Source organism: Mustela nivalis (assembly GCF_964662115.1).
Source record: "Mustela nivalis genome assembly, chromosome: 17".
Taxonomy (NCBI): domain Eukaryota; kingdom Metazoa; phylum Chordata; class Mammalia; order Carnivora; family Mustelidae; genus Mustela; species Mustela nivalis.
In genome coordinates, this window is record NC_139036.1 from 43,172,254 (window position 1) to 43,187,227 (window position 14,974).

Consider the following 14,974-nt stretch of genomic DNA (forward strand, 5'->3'; position numbering starts at 1 on the left):
CCAAAACCCAAAATCTAACTGTAGAATGAAGATTAAAAAGCTGCCTCTGGAACAAACAAAAAAACCCAGAAACCCATAAATATAGAGAACAAACTGGTGGTTGGCAGAGGGGTGAGGGGTGGAGGGATGGGTAAAATGGGTGAAGGGGAGTAAGAGACACAGGCTTCCAGTTACGGACTCCTAAGTCCCTGGGATGAAAGGTACAGCGCAGTGAATACAGTCCATGGTGTTACAATAGTGTTTTATGGAGACAGACAGCGGCTACACTTGCAGTAACCAGAGCACGATGTATAGAGATACTGAATCACTATGTGTACACCTGGAACTCATGCGACATTGTATCTCAGCTATTCTGCAATAAAAAATAATAAAGAAAGAAAAATAAAAAGCTGCCTCGGGGTCGCTGCTTCATCATAAAAAAGAAAAAAGCCTATAAATATTTTTATTTTTTCTGAACTGGCCCTTATTTAAAAAAAAAAAATGCTGCTCACTCTTAGTCCCATTCAAAAATTTATTTCACAGATACAGAAATTAAGGCCTGGAGAGGTAAAAGAGCTCATCTAAGTTATATAAGTAACCTGTCCTCAGGTCTCCTGGTTCTTAGCAGAGAGCAGCCTCTCCTTTGCCTGTCTCCTGAGTGTTAACATGCAGCTGTTGAAACAGAAGTGAACACAGAGCCAGTGTATTTGAACCAGAACCAGGGTTGTTAACCCCATGAGAACCGCAGCTACAAGAACCATGCTCAAAGGTTGTTTTTAAAGTTTTGGGTTTTTTTTTTTTAAGATTTTATTTATTTAAGAGAGTGAGCAAGAGAGAGAGAGAGAATGAGCAGGGGGGAGAGGCAGAGGAATACGGAGAAACAGACTCCCCACTGAGCAAGGACCCCCCCACACACCCCCACCAATGCTGGTCTTGATGCCAGGACCTGAGATCTCCCCTTAAGCCCCTCAGGAGTCCATCAAGGTGGCCTGTTCTTAATTATGTTATGTGCTCCTCTCTGCCTTTGCTCTCAAAAATCTTTCCAGGGCAGAAGTGTAATTAAAACAAGAAGCAGGGGGGGCGCCTGGGTGGCTCAGTGGGTTAAGCCTCTGCCCTTGGCTCAGGTCATGATCCCAGGCTCCTGGGATCAAGACCAACCCGGAGTCAGGCTCTCTACTCAGTGGGGAGCCTGCTTCCCCCTCTCTCTCTGCCTACCTGTGATCTCTGTCAAGTAAATAAATAAAATTAAAAAAAAAAAAAAAAAAAAAACAAGAAGCAACTTGGTGTTTTTATGGAGTTTTAATTTTTTGGTGATTTTTTTGTGTGGGGGGGGGAGGGATGTTGTTTTTTAAGCAGGAAGGTGGTTTTCCAAGAAGCACATCTTCAATACTTATTTCTTCTCGGTCTCACCTTCAGTGTTTCACACTGAACAGTCATTTCCTTCAGGTCAGCTAATTCAATTCCAAGTCCACAAGCTGCTTAAACTCCCCTCATTTCCTCCAGCGAGGAACTGGGAATCCGAGTGATGTGTCAGCTGTGTTACTTTCTACCTAGAGGCCAAAGGAAGAAAACTGAATTCCTTCTCCTCCACGGTGAACGGTTCGGACTCCTTGACCAGGGCACACCGCCAGAAGCCCCTCTTTTCTCCTGTCTCCCCTCCTAACCTCCTCCTTTGACCTCAGCTGGTCAGCAATGCTGCCCTAACCCCTGCATGATCCTTCCTCCTGATGAACGCAAATGAGCCTTTTGAGAGAGAGGTAATTTAGCGGAATTGATTTGATAGCTCCAGGGACATAAATCAATTTCCTTTATTTTGGTTATGTCTTTAGATGACCAGGACCCTCCTTCCGGGTCCATTTCCCACCCCCTCCCCACCCCTCCCAGACAATGACTGCAAGGGAATGGCAGGAACAGCATCTCTCCCTACAGAGTGCTGTGAAACCACCAAGGACACCCTGAGCCAGACCTCCAAAGGGTTCCTTTGTTTTGGGAGCTTAGGGTGAGGCTGTCTTGCTCCTGACGGGTATCAGAGTTGATTCAGACAAAGCTGATGCAAGCAGCCCATCTTTGATCTGCCTCTCCAAGCTTTGCCAGCAGGCTCACCAGACACGGTGGTCACCAAACTGTTCTCTCCAGAACGATGCCCTCTCTCCTTTTCTACATGCTATGCTTCTAAGAACTTCCACAGGGCAAATGACCCCACATATAATAACTGTCAGACTGGTGAGTTAATGTCGCAAATTGGGGGAGGGCTGAACTCAACCCATTTTAAGAAAACAAAAACACCTGGAAAGGATTCTGCCCACCTTGGACTCTTTCATCTGATTTCCAATTAGTTACAAAACTAATTTGGGAGTTCTGTAAGACTCCATCTCTGAGGAAAAGGAATCGGGGAAATAATTTAATGAAAGACAAGAAAGTGCTGGAGAAGAGTTCAATGAGGGGAAGAGCTGCCCTCAATTTTTATTTGGGGCTGAGCCTCCTGGGAAGCTAGGGGCAGAGAAGACGAAGTTGGAATGTTTCATTGTCTTCATTGAGAGGGGATAATCTCATGCTATTACCCCAGTACCATTATTTCCACACAAAATATCTAATAAACAGAAGGTGCTCAACCAGGCGTGATTTTGCCTTCCAGATGATACTTGGCCATGTGTGGAAACATTTTTTTGGTTCTCATAACTGGAGATGTTGCTAGTCGTATCAAGTAGGTAGAGCCCAGGCAGGTGGCTAATCATTCTAGAAGGCACAGCGCCCCAGCCCACCTCCACCCCCAGCAAAGAATTATCCTCTCTAAACGTTCATAGTGCCAGCACTGAGAATCCCCAAAACAAACCCAAGAGAAAGGAGAATCCATCACAGCTTGCCTGGAAGAATTTTCTCCAATGAATGTTTTTCAACCCAGCGCCAGAACACTGCTTTGCAAACGGGTCCTTCTGTGCCCAGGAGCCCCTCCTCCAGTCCTGTCGAAAGTGGGAGATTTATCGTGCTAAGTTCTAACATCTCCCCCCCCCCTCAAAAGTCTGACTTGTTAAAGTAACTGGAGTCCTTGCATCTGGGGGCCTGTAAGTAAAACCAGTCTTGCCTCCAGGCTTTTTGTAGACACCCAGAAGCTGAACGAGCTGTGGGTATCCACAAATGTGGCCATCATTAAATACAGGATAAAGGTATGGATGGATTGAGAGTTTCAGCTAAAGAGTTAGGGTGAGGAGAGCTAGGTCTCACTGGGAGCCAGTGAAAGTAGACAAATTATGCTCCCCCAGAAAGGCTCTGGATGTATTTAACATTGTTGTTAAATCGCCAGGGAGAGCGATGAGTAAAACAAAACACATTCTTACACGGACAAACAAAGAATGTAGTTAAGACACACTGCATAACACTGGGCTTAATTCTTCCGAGCTTGGGCTCGATTTATTTAAAGAAAGCAGAAGAGATACATACTTCTTTGTTATCTCATTGCTACAAAAGTCAGGGTCCATTACTATTGGTACAAACACCTGTTTTAATTTTTGTTAATTGCTAATGAAAAACATTCTAATTGGATTGTGTCACACTGCCCAAATTAAGGTTGAGAAAGGAAAAATATCAATCCCAGGTCAAACAGCCTTCTGTTGATGATGTTAAGAATCTACTAGAAGGGGCACCTGGGTGGCTCAGTTGGTTAAACCTCCACTTCTTGGTTTCAGCTTAGATCATGATCTCAGAGCCCTGGGATGGAGCCCAGGTCGGGCTCCGCATTAGGCACAGAATCTGCTTATCCGTCTCCCTTCCTCTCTGCCCCTTCCCCTGTACCTCTCTGTCTCTAAAATAAATAAAATCTTTAAAAAGGACTCCGCTAGAAAAATTGATTATATTTTAGATTTCTTTATTTATTGGACAGACAGAGATCACAAGTCAGCAGAGAGGCAGGCAGAAAGGCCAGGAAGCAGATTCCCTGCTGAGCAGAAAGCCTGCTGCGGGGCTCCATCCTAGGACCCTGGGATCATGACCTGAGCCGAAGGCAGAGGCTTTAACCCACTGAGCCACCCAGATGCCCCGAAAAACTGATTTTAAATGATATGTAAACTTTAATAATAGTCTATTTCAGTGAACATGTTTCCTTGCTTTCCAGTTGTTAAATATTAACTCCTACCCAAAATAAATTATTAAAAACAAAAACAACCCTGAACTTGCCACAAATACTTATCCATTTCTTTCCTGTTTTGTACAGTTCCTTGATTTAATGTCCTCTTAGGGTTTTGTTTTAAGATTTTATTTATTTATTTGAGAGAGAGAGAGAGCAGGGAGAGAGGCAGGAGGGACAAGCAGACTGTGCTGAGAACAGAGCCTGTTGAGGGGCTCAATCCCAGACCCTGAGATTATGACTTGAAGGGAAATCCGAGGTTTCCCTGAGTGAGCCACTCACGTGCCCCTCCTCTTAGCCTCCTGATATGACTGCCCCGTGTCTGATTCTGAACTCTTCCCAGTTTTGAAAAAAAAAGAAGTGCCAGTCTACTATCGACCTGACTCTGTAACAGGAACTGGAGAATTGGTGTTCCTCTTTTGTAGATGTTCCATTGGCAGCTCTGATTTATTCTGGCTTCTGAAATCCAATTTCCTCCTCTCTCTTCCTGAAAAAAATAGGTCCCTGCCACTTGGCTGCTTATGGGTGAGCCCTCCCCACGTTCTGAGGACTGATCTGCCAGGGGACAATGGACAGACTCCAAACAGGTTTTTGTATCCGGCACATCTCCTTCATACCAGCCACTCTCCTCCACTCCTTCCCAGATGTCTCCAGACTGTGGAGCAGAGTTCTGATGCCGAGTTCACATTTTCCCATGCCTTGGCACATACCTATGAAGATTGCCTGCTGCAAAACAACACCGATTGCTTGATTTGTATTATAACTGTCTCCTTTACACGCTCAAATAACTGTTTCAGACTCCAAAGGGTCAGACCCCAGAATGTACTGCAATCGATACTGTAATTCACTCGCCACTTTACAGAAGAGTTACCAGACTCACCTCTAAACTATATCTTTCCTTCCTCAAAACTCACTTCCAGACTTTTTTGTGCAACGGAGCATTTTACAGAGTTGTAAACTTTCCATGTGGTGTTCTTTGTCACTTAAAATAATTAAATCCACACGTTCCCTAGAGCCAGCAAAGGCTGCATTCCTGTTTTTAAAATCGGTCACTGGTGTTTCCTTATGTCACTATACCATAGTTTGCCGAACCATTTCCTTATTTGGCATTTGGATAGTTTGGGTTATAAATAGCAACGCATGGACATCTTTGCACAAATTACATTTTTTCCCTTTTGGGTTATTTCCTTGGGGTATATTCCCAAAACTGGTATTACTGGGTCAAAGGTTTGAAAAGTTGCATAGCTCTTGTTACCCAGTGCCAGAATATTCTTGAGACAGACTACGGTATATGTGAGCACTTGAAATGTTTAACTGGGTTTCCCACGATATACAATAAGAGTAGGTTGAATTTAACTTCTCATTAGTCTTCAGTGAGGGAAGGAGTTACAAAATTTCAAAACCAAACAAAAGCAAAGACAGCAGCAATCTTGCTGGAGCCAGAGAGGATCTCTCTTAGGTTAACTTGGTAAAATGTCCACCACAAGGGCCCAGTAAAAAATATCTGTGTTCCCGGCAGGACAGAAAACAACACCCAAGCTTCTTCGAAGTACTGTCAGCTCACAGCTGAGGTGGAGTGGTTTCAGGGAGAATTTAAAGTCAGATCTTGGTGAGCAGGGTGGGGAGAGAGGTAGGAAATAAAAAGAAGGGGCATCCTGGTGGCTCAGTCAGTGAAGCATCTGACTCTGATTTTGGCTCAGGTCGTGGTCTCGGGGTCGTGAGATCGAGCCCCGAGTGGGGCTCCAGGCTCAGCGGGGAGTCTGCTTAGGTTCTCTCCCTCTCTTTCTGCTCCCCACTCATGCTGGCTCCCTCTCTCTTTCTCACTTTCTCAAAAAAGAAAAGAAAAAGAAGGGGCGCGCTCTGCTGTCATGGCTGTCTCTGTGGTGGCGGCAGCAGCAGCACAGAAAAAAATAAGCTGGTTCTGATTCAGATTATTTACACCCTGAAAGTCACATCCAAGAACTGTGATGCTTGAGGACCTTGGGAACCTCAGTTTAAGAATCAAAACCAAACCAAAACAAAAATAACCTACTGAGTCATCCTTGCCATCTGGTTCCTCAGGCTAATAATAGTGATGATGACGGTGGCAATGAACGCACACCAAGTACGACGTGCCCGTCACTTTTCTAAGGGCTTTACCCACATCAGCCATTTTATCCCCTCAAATTCTTATGCCCACTTTGCAGATGAGAAAACAGAATCAGAAAGCTAAGAAGCTTCGCCAAAGCCACAGAGCTGGTAAATGTCAGAGCCAGACTCAAACCCAGACAGCTGACCACCATGCCTTGTGCTCTGACCATGACACCGTACTGCCTTTTGGTGCGGCAAGAGCAAAAGGGCTCAGGGATGGTTCGATGATGCACTAAAATATCCAATTGTGGGCTCTCTTCTAAATATTTCAAATTATTTCTGTTTCTTGTCTACTCATCTAAACTGAAACAATGTTACTCAAACATGTTTTCTTCAAATTTAAATTATATGTGTCTCTCAGGCGCCTGGGTGGCTCAGTGGGTTAAAGCCTCTGCCTTTGGCTCAGGTCATGGTTGGTCCCAGGGTCCTGGGATCGAGCACCGAGTCAGGCTCTCTGCTCAGTAGGGAGCCTGCTTCCTCCTCTCTCTCTGTGCATGCCTCTCTGCCTACTTGTGATCTCTGTCAAATAAATAAATAAAATCTTTTTTAAAAAGTGTCTCTCGTGTTTATATATATATATGTATATACACACACACACACATACATACATACACACATACACACACACATGGATATATAGGATATATACCTATATCCTGTATATATGTATGATTTAAAGATCAAATATGATTTTTAAATGCCTAAGAAGGACTGAATGGAAATACACCAAAAATACCAACATCGACTATCTCTAGGTGGTGGAATCCTGGAAATTTTTTCCTTCTTTCTACATTTCTATTTCTTTTTAATTGTTCTCTTTTTCTTTTTTAAATATGTTATTTGTTCATTTGAGAGGGAGAGAGAGAGAGAGCATGAGTGGGGGGAAGAGGCAGAGGGAGAGGAAGAGGCAAGTCCCTGATGAGCAGGGAGCCCAATGCGGGACTCGATCTCAGGACCCCAGCATCATGCTTGACCATCCGAGCCACTTGGGTGCCCCCTCTTAACTGTTCTAAGCATGTGTTACCTTTTTCCTTACTCTGTATTTTGAAAAAACGTCAAATAAAAAAGGAAGTGCAATGAACCTTTATAGAGCCTTCCTCTGAATCACCAACTATTCACATTTTTCCATATTTGCCTTATGTCTCTCACTATATATATAGTACATGTACTATACATGTACTGTACACCGTATACTATAATGCACATTTTTTAAAAGACTTATTTATTTATTTGGGGCGCCTGGGTGGCTCAGTGGGTTAAGCCTCAGGGTCCTGGAATCGAACCCCACACCAGGCTCTCTGCTTGGCAGGGAGCCTGCTCCCCCCCTCCCCGCCTGCCTCTCTGCCTACTTGTGATCTCTTTTTCTGTGTCAAATAAAAATTTTTAAAATTATTTATTTATTTATTTATTTGACAGAGAGACACAGCAAGAGAAGGAACACAAGCAGGGGGAGTGGCAGAGGGAGAAGCAGGCTCCCTGCTGAGCAGGGAGCCAGATGCAGGGCTCCATCCCCAGACCCTGGGATCATGCGCTGAGCAGAAGGCAGACGCTTAACAACTGAGCCACCCAGGCGTGCCCTCCATACATATTTTTGATCAGTCATTTAAGGATAATTTGTCAACATCACAATGCTTCATGTGTTTCCTAAGAACACGAACATTCTCTTACATAACAGTAATGTGTTATTTTCTTTAATCCCAAAGAACCTCAGCTTAAGAAAAACAAATAACTAGGGGCACCTGGGTGGTGCCGTCGGGTGAGCGTCCAGTTCTTGATTTGGGCTCAGGTCATGATCTCAGGGTCGAAGGAGTGAGCCCCGCATCAGGCTTCACACTGAGTATGGGGTTGTGTGAAGGGGTTGCCTGCTTAGGATTCTTTACCCGACTGCACACCTGCTCTCTTTCTCTAAAAAAAATAAATAAACAAAAATTTTTTAAAAAGAAAAACAAATAATTAACAATAAACTAAAGATTTTCTGTTTCATTACCATGCACTGCAGGTTATATAGCCTTTCCTTGCTCACTGAAGCCCATTTGCCCTGATTAATCCTTGTCACCCTGCCCAGCTGTACACCCATCTCTGCTGGGGAACTTTCCAGAACACTCTTGACTCCTTGACATCACTGAACCTCAGTTTCCTGTCAACCTTTTAAGTGTCTTGGTACGAATCTATGCGCTTCCTTCCTTCTCTGAAAGCCAACAGGTTGCTCATTTAATTAGCGTAACACTCAGATTAGTTTAAAATTAATATCATTATTTTATTACTATAATAGAAATTTTAAAACCCTAACGGTTTTAAATTATTTTTTCATAAAATGTCTTATAATTATAACCTAGGTAGACAGGGTCCCTCTTTCAATTTAATGATTTGCCAGCTAAATAATTTATTCATTTAGCTCGTATTTATTGAGCATCTACTATACCTTAGGCATTGTTGGAGTTAAAGCAACTAGCACTTTTGAGCAATTAACATCTCCCAGGTACTTCACCTGGGACGCCTGAGTTAATCCTCACAACTATCACCATTCTCATTTTCCAGATGGGTAAACAGAGACGTTAAGTTATTTGCCCAAGGTTGCACAGCTAGCCAGAATTCTGAGGCAGGTGATCTGTTTCTGTCTGGAACCCATGCTCACAGGCACCAGGTGATACGGCTGGGAGTGCCCCAGGGGAGGCCCATCTGTGGGGCCAGCAAGAACACCAGCACTTGTGAGATAGTGGGGATGCTTGCCTTAGATGGGGTTGGTTGTGGTGGAGGAAGAAACCCAAAAGGCAGTTCTGTTCCCCCTGCTTCTGGGTGCGAGCAGATAAAAACAGATAACAGTGAGAAAAGTACGCTTCTGTGAGGGTAATTATTTCCATAAACACTGACAATGGAGTCTTGGCCTTACTTAACTGGGCTTCCAGGATATTCTTGGTGCTTCTGCTCCCTCTAGCCACTCCTCCCGTCTCCTCTGCCAGCTTGCTCAGTCCTCCTTCACCCTGGCTTTCCATTTCTCCAGGACTCAGGCTCTGGCTCAAGCCTCATTTCCCTCCCAACCCATCCAAGGTTAAAACTACTGTCTGCGCTGTGTATCTTCTGTCTGGCCCTTTTGGCTCCCGCTCGGGGCTGGATGGAATGCATCAGGCTCCTGTCCCTGGGCTTGCATTGGGGTTTTGCAGAGGAGAGCTACAAACAAGGGACAAGATGGGGAAAGAGTCCGGGATATTTATTCCTACGGGGCCACTGAGCTGTGACAGCGGATGCCGTTTTAATTGATTTCCGGCAACCCTAGCTACACTTTTATTAACAACATCCTTCTGACACTCTCCACAAAGTATCCAGCTGGGGCATGCCCTCTGCTTCCTGCAGGGTCCTCTGCCTAAACCCCAGGGACTGTCATGTCAATTGCCCCCATCCCAACCAACGTCTACTGTTTTCTAGCACTGTGCATTCAACTACTCATTTTGCTTAGAGAGGTGGGAGTCTCTGGATTTCTCCCAGGTGCCTCAAATGCAAGACATACAAGCCCAGCGTGGTATAATAATATATACGGTCTTTGTCCCCTGTTTCTGGCACAGAGCTCCTAAAACCCTTGGAATTTCTAGGCGATAAGAGTGATAAAACTGTCTTGATGTTCATAAGACATTGAACCACACCTGAGTTCATGTTACTGAGGTGACTTCTGGAAAGCACCTAAGGGGAGCCTGCTGGGGGAACCGGCCATGTGATTATCATGAGTTGGAACTTAACCATCCTCCTGCTGTGACCTTGGAGGTGCGTCGGGGGCAGGGACTGGAGGTTGAATCAGCCGCCAATGGCCAATGATTTCACAAATCATGCCTATGCGATGAATTCTCCATAAAACCCCAAAGGGACGGGGTTCAGGGACCCCCTCGGCTGGCGAACACGTGGAAATGTGGGGAGACTGGTGCACCCCAAGAGGGCATGGAAGCTCCCACCTTTCCCCCATACCGTGCCCTGTATCTCTCTTCCATCTGGCTACTCCTGAGTTCTATCTTTTTATAATAAAATAATAAACAAGTAATTTGGCAGGTAAAATATTTCTCTGAGTTCTGTGAGCCACGCTAGCAGATTAATCCGACCCAAGGAGAGGGTCATAGGAACCCCTGATCTGTGGATCTATTGTCAGTCTGTCAGAAGCACAGGGGACGACCTGAGCTTACCAATGGCATCGGGAGGATGGGGGTGGGGATGTCTTGTAGGACTGAACCCTCAGGCTGTGGGATCTGACACCATCTCCAGGTAAGATAGTGTCAGAATCGACTTGAATTGTAGGACACCCAACTTGTATCCTGAGAATTGCTTATTGGATGTGTAGGCAGACAACCCTCTCCACATACTGAAATTGGGTCCAGAACCCTAATACTGGGGAATGGGGATAATTACTAAAGGGTAAAGGATTTCTATGGGGAAGCGATAAAAATGTTCAAAAATCGATCTTAGTGGGGCGTCTGAGTGACTTTAGTTGATTAAGCACCTGACTCTTTTTTTTTTAAGATTTTATTTATTTATGAGAGAGAGCGAGCACAGGCAGACAGAGTGGAAGGCAGAGTCAGAGGGAGAAGCAGGCTCCCCACGGAGCAAGGAGCCCGATGTGGGACTCGATCCCAGGACGCTGGGATCATGACCTGAGCCGAAGGCAGCTGCTTAACCAACTGAGCCACCCAGGCGTCCCAGCACCTGACTCTTGACTTTGGCTCAGGTTAATGATCTCAGGGTGAAGAGCTCGAGTCTCGCGTTCTGCTCTGCGTTGGGTGTGGAGCCTGCTTGGGATTCTCTCTCTCCCTCTCCATCTGCCCCTTCCCTCACCTGCTCTCTCTCTCTAAAATAATAAATAAAATCTCTTTTTAAAAAGATTTTACTTATTTATTAGAGAGAGCAAGTGAGAGAGAGAGCATGAGCTGGGAGAGGAGCAGAGGGAGAGGGAGAAGCAGGCTCCCCACTGAGCAGGGAGCCCCACATGGGGCTCAATCTTGGGACTCCAAGCCCATGACCTGAGCCAAAGGCCAATGCTTAACCCACTAAGCCACCCAGGCGCTCCAATAAATAAATCTTTAAAAACCTTTTAAATAGAGGCGCCTAGGTGGCTCAATCATTAAGCATCTGCCTTCTGCTCAGGTCATGATCCCAGGGTCCTGGGTTCGAGCCCCACATCAGGCTCCCTGCTCGGCGGGAGGCCTGCTTCTCCCTCTCCCACTCCCCCTGCTTGTGCTCCCTCTCTCACTATGTCTCTTTTTCAAATAAATAAATAGAATCTTTTGAAAAAAATGTTAAGTAAAAATAAAATAAAATTGATCATAGTGATTACTCTGTGGATATACTAAAAATCCAACAAATTACACACTTTAAATGAATGAATTTTATGACATGTGAATTATATCTCAATAAAGCTCTTACTGAAAACAAATTCTTGATAGGACCTCCATGAGTCGGCTTGTCCAGGGCCTCACCTACCGCGTTTCCCTCACCTCGAGTCATGTAGACAGCTTACCCCAGCCTCCTCCTGGCTTTTGCCCCGACCTCTTCTCAGAACTCTGTCCCCACTTCACATCCAGGTCCCTCTCCGGTCCAAATCACTTCCTCAAGGAAACCACCTTGCCCGCCTACCCCAAGCCCAGATCCAGAGCCTGGCCGGGCCCCTATGCAACTCCCCCTTCCCCCTCCTGCCCAATGTGTCAGTCTGTGATTCTCTGAGTCAGGTCTGTCTTCCCCACGACACTCAAAGCCCCACGAAGGCCACACCACCCCTGCTTTGATCACCCTTGTGAGTGACCTCAGGGGAGCCAGAAGGAAGCCTCAGTGTGTCTTTGTTGAATAATAAAGACAATATACAGCTATTTGCTGAAGAGTTGGAAAACCAGCTAACAAATTATAGATGCGCAGAGCTTAGCGCCCCACACATGACTCAATAAAAAGACATTCTGAGGCACTCCCAGCTGAAAATTAAAAAGAGGTTGAAAACCCAAAGGATAAGGCAGGCTTATGCAGAACAGAAACGCTGGCCTCTTCCCAGGAGAAGTTGACTCCCCAGGAGGTGGGGGACCAACTCTATCAGCCACTCATTCTAGGAAGTCATGACTAAGGCTTGGGGCTGTTTTGCAAGATAGAGACTCACCCTCCCAGGTCCTAGGATAAGAGAGAGAGTGTGAACCGAATCTTGCTTCAGCCCGATGGGCTTTCAATGGAGAATGTTTTGCTTTTCACCACTGGTCACAGACCTACTGGTGGCTCAACCAACTTTTACCACATCGCCTCAGCCCTGGTGACGTTGCAGGTGCCCTGTCACCTTTATGATGCTTTGGACATCATGAACGCAGAGAAGACACACACACACCACCACAATGATAACAGAACTTGTCTTTACACAATTAATATTAATACGGTGACGTCAAGTTTCATCAGCACCATTGCTAAATACACTTGTCTTTCCTGCCTTCCCTTTCCAGGGTTGACACTCTCCTAGGTTTGGAGCAATTTTTTTTTCACTCCTCTATCTTTGTAGAGTTACAGTAATCTTCAGAACCAAGAGGAAACATAATAATATCTCTGAGAAGCCAAGGTTCTGTGTCTGCATTGCGAACTGCCAGATTTAGGACGGGCGTATGGAACCCAGTCGCACTTTCCAACCTAAGCCTCTGTTTTCCATTTAAACTTGACTAGATACAACAATAAGATCTTAAAAACCCATCCCTTGGAAATTGGTGTCGCTCACAAGAATAGTGTTTTCTACTCCTCTTGCTTAACTCGCCAAATCCCACTGTCTCATTATTCGAATATGCAGTATTGGCCAGGTCTGTTACAATTATTAAAAATAATTGTAAATATTAAAAAATTAAATTAAATTTTTAAAAAAATTTAAAAATTTTAAGTGTTAATAAAAGCTTATCATATCTCATTATGATGACCTGTGGCTCTAGAGAGCTGGGATTCTTCATCTCTTTCCCTCTCTCTCTGCCCCTCAGCTGTTTGTGTGCTCCCTCTCTCACTCCATCTCAAATAAATAAATAAAATCTTTTTAAAAAATTAACAATTAGGGCACCTGGGTGGCTCAGTGGGTTAAGCCGCTGCCTTCAGCTCAGGTCATGATCTCAAGGTCCTGGAAGCCTGCTTCCCTCTCTCTCTCAGCCTGCCTCTCTGCCTACTTGTGATCTCTGTCTGTCAAATAAATAAATAAAATCTTTTTAAAAAATTAACAATTAAAAATTAACATGATTTATTATCATAAACCATATATTAGCTTTTTTGTTTTGGGGTCTTCACATGCTTAACTTCCTATATTTTATTTTATTAACATTTAAAGGTTTTTTTTATTTAACAGAGAGAGAAATGTGCACAAGCAGGGGGATTGGACAGACAGAAGGAGAGGGAAAAGCAGGTTCCCCATTGAGCAAGGAGCCTGATGTGGGGCTCCATCCCAAGACCCTGGGATCATGACCTGAGCCGAAGGCAGCCGTTTAACCGACTGAGCCACCCAGGCGCCCTGCTTAACTTATTTTAGTTCATCATAATTACTTTTCCCTTTTTAACGTCAAAATTGTTACAGTTTGGTCAGTGGCTTCCTTATTCTTCTACCACTACTGTCTGAAATCCTTGTTTCCTAGGCAATTCTAAAGTTGCCTTGCCCCAGGATGCAGAATCGTCCTCCAGTAAGTCGGGGCGATGGCGGGGGGTGGGGGGGTTGGGGGATGGGGACAGCAGCTACCCCAAGTCCTACTGTGGTTGGGTTCCAGTCAGGGTCCGAAAAGAAAAACATTATTGTTAGAGATCATGAGCTCAGACCAATCAAATTTACTTCTTTTTTTTTCCCCCAATATAAACATTTTTTAACTTAGACCTTCTCTACAATATATCTGCTTCCAGTTTTTTATTCCTTCACCAATAATGCCATCAGATTTCCTTCAGTTTTGTATTCCTCTTCCTCCTTGCTGGCCATCATCATGCCAACCCTTTGTTGACCCTGAAGTCTGTTGGGTTGGTCTCCTTGCTGCCGTTGACAAACCTGTCGCCCCTCCGCCCCTGATGTTTATTAGGAAACTCAAACCAACACACACACACACACACACAACCCGAGCGGGCATCTTTATGCCCATTGTTTTGCTCCCAGAGGCCTCCTGAGAGCCAGACATCTTTTTAACACAATGACTCCTTCTGGAGTAAAATCCTAACTGAGAGTCTCTGGGAATATTTGGTTTTTGGTGTTACTGTTTTGCCAGCTTGTCCTTTGGGAAGCTGACACTGATTCTCATGGGATATTTTCATTTAATTCTTTAAAAGTGTCGTTCTTGCTGTTTCTCATTTGAAAAGCATCCCACAAAGAAATGATGAAGAAGACCGTTTCCTTTCAGAAGTGCTGGGAACCACTGAAAAGCATAAAGACGAAAATGAAAAGCACTCCAATCTCATCACCTAGAAGTAACTCCTGCCAACATTTTGCAATAAGATGTGTGGACTGTAACAAAGAGAAATCCACATGAACCCGAGAGAGCTGCTGAGCCTTGGGCAAATGTGTCATCGGAGATTTCTTAGGGTTTCTCTAAAATGTTGAAAAAGAAATGAAGAAATGGGGCTCCTGGGTGGCTCAGTGGGTTAAAGTCTATGCCTTCAGCTCAGGTCATGTTCTCAGGGTCCTTAGATCAAGTCCCGCATCGAGCTCCCTGCTCAGCAGGGAGTCTGCTTCTCCCTGGCCCTCTGCTCCTACCCCCTGCTTATGCTCATGCTCTGTCTCTCTTGCATTCTCTCTCT

The 14,974-nt window shown here is 44.9% G+C and overlaps 1 protein-coding gene across 1 annotated transcript in view; it reads left to right on the top strand.

Annotated features, from left to right (window-relative positions):
• The window catches only part of RPL27 (ribosomal protein L27), a 62,154-nt gene continuing 47,180 nt past the window's right edge, over window positions 1–14,974 (top strand). Inside the window, exon 1 of the mRNA XM_082706308.1 lies at window positions 1–20. The gene's annotated coding sequence lies outside the window, so the exon portion shown is untranslated. The remainder of the gene's footprint in view (window positions 21–14,974) is intronic.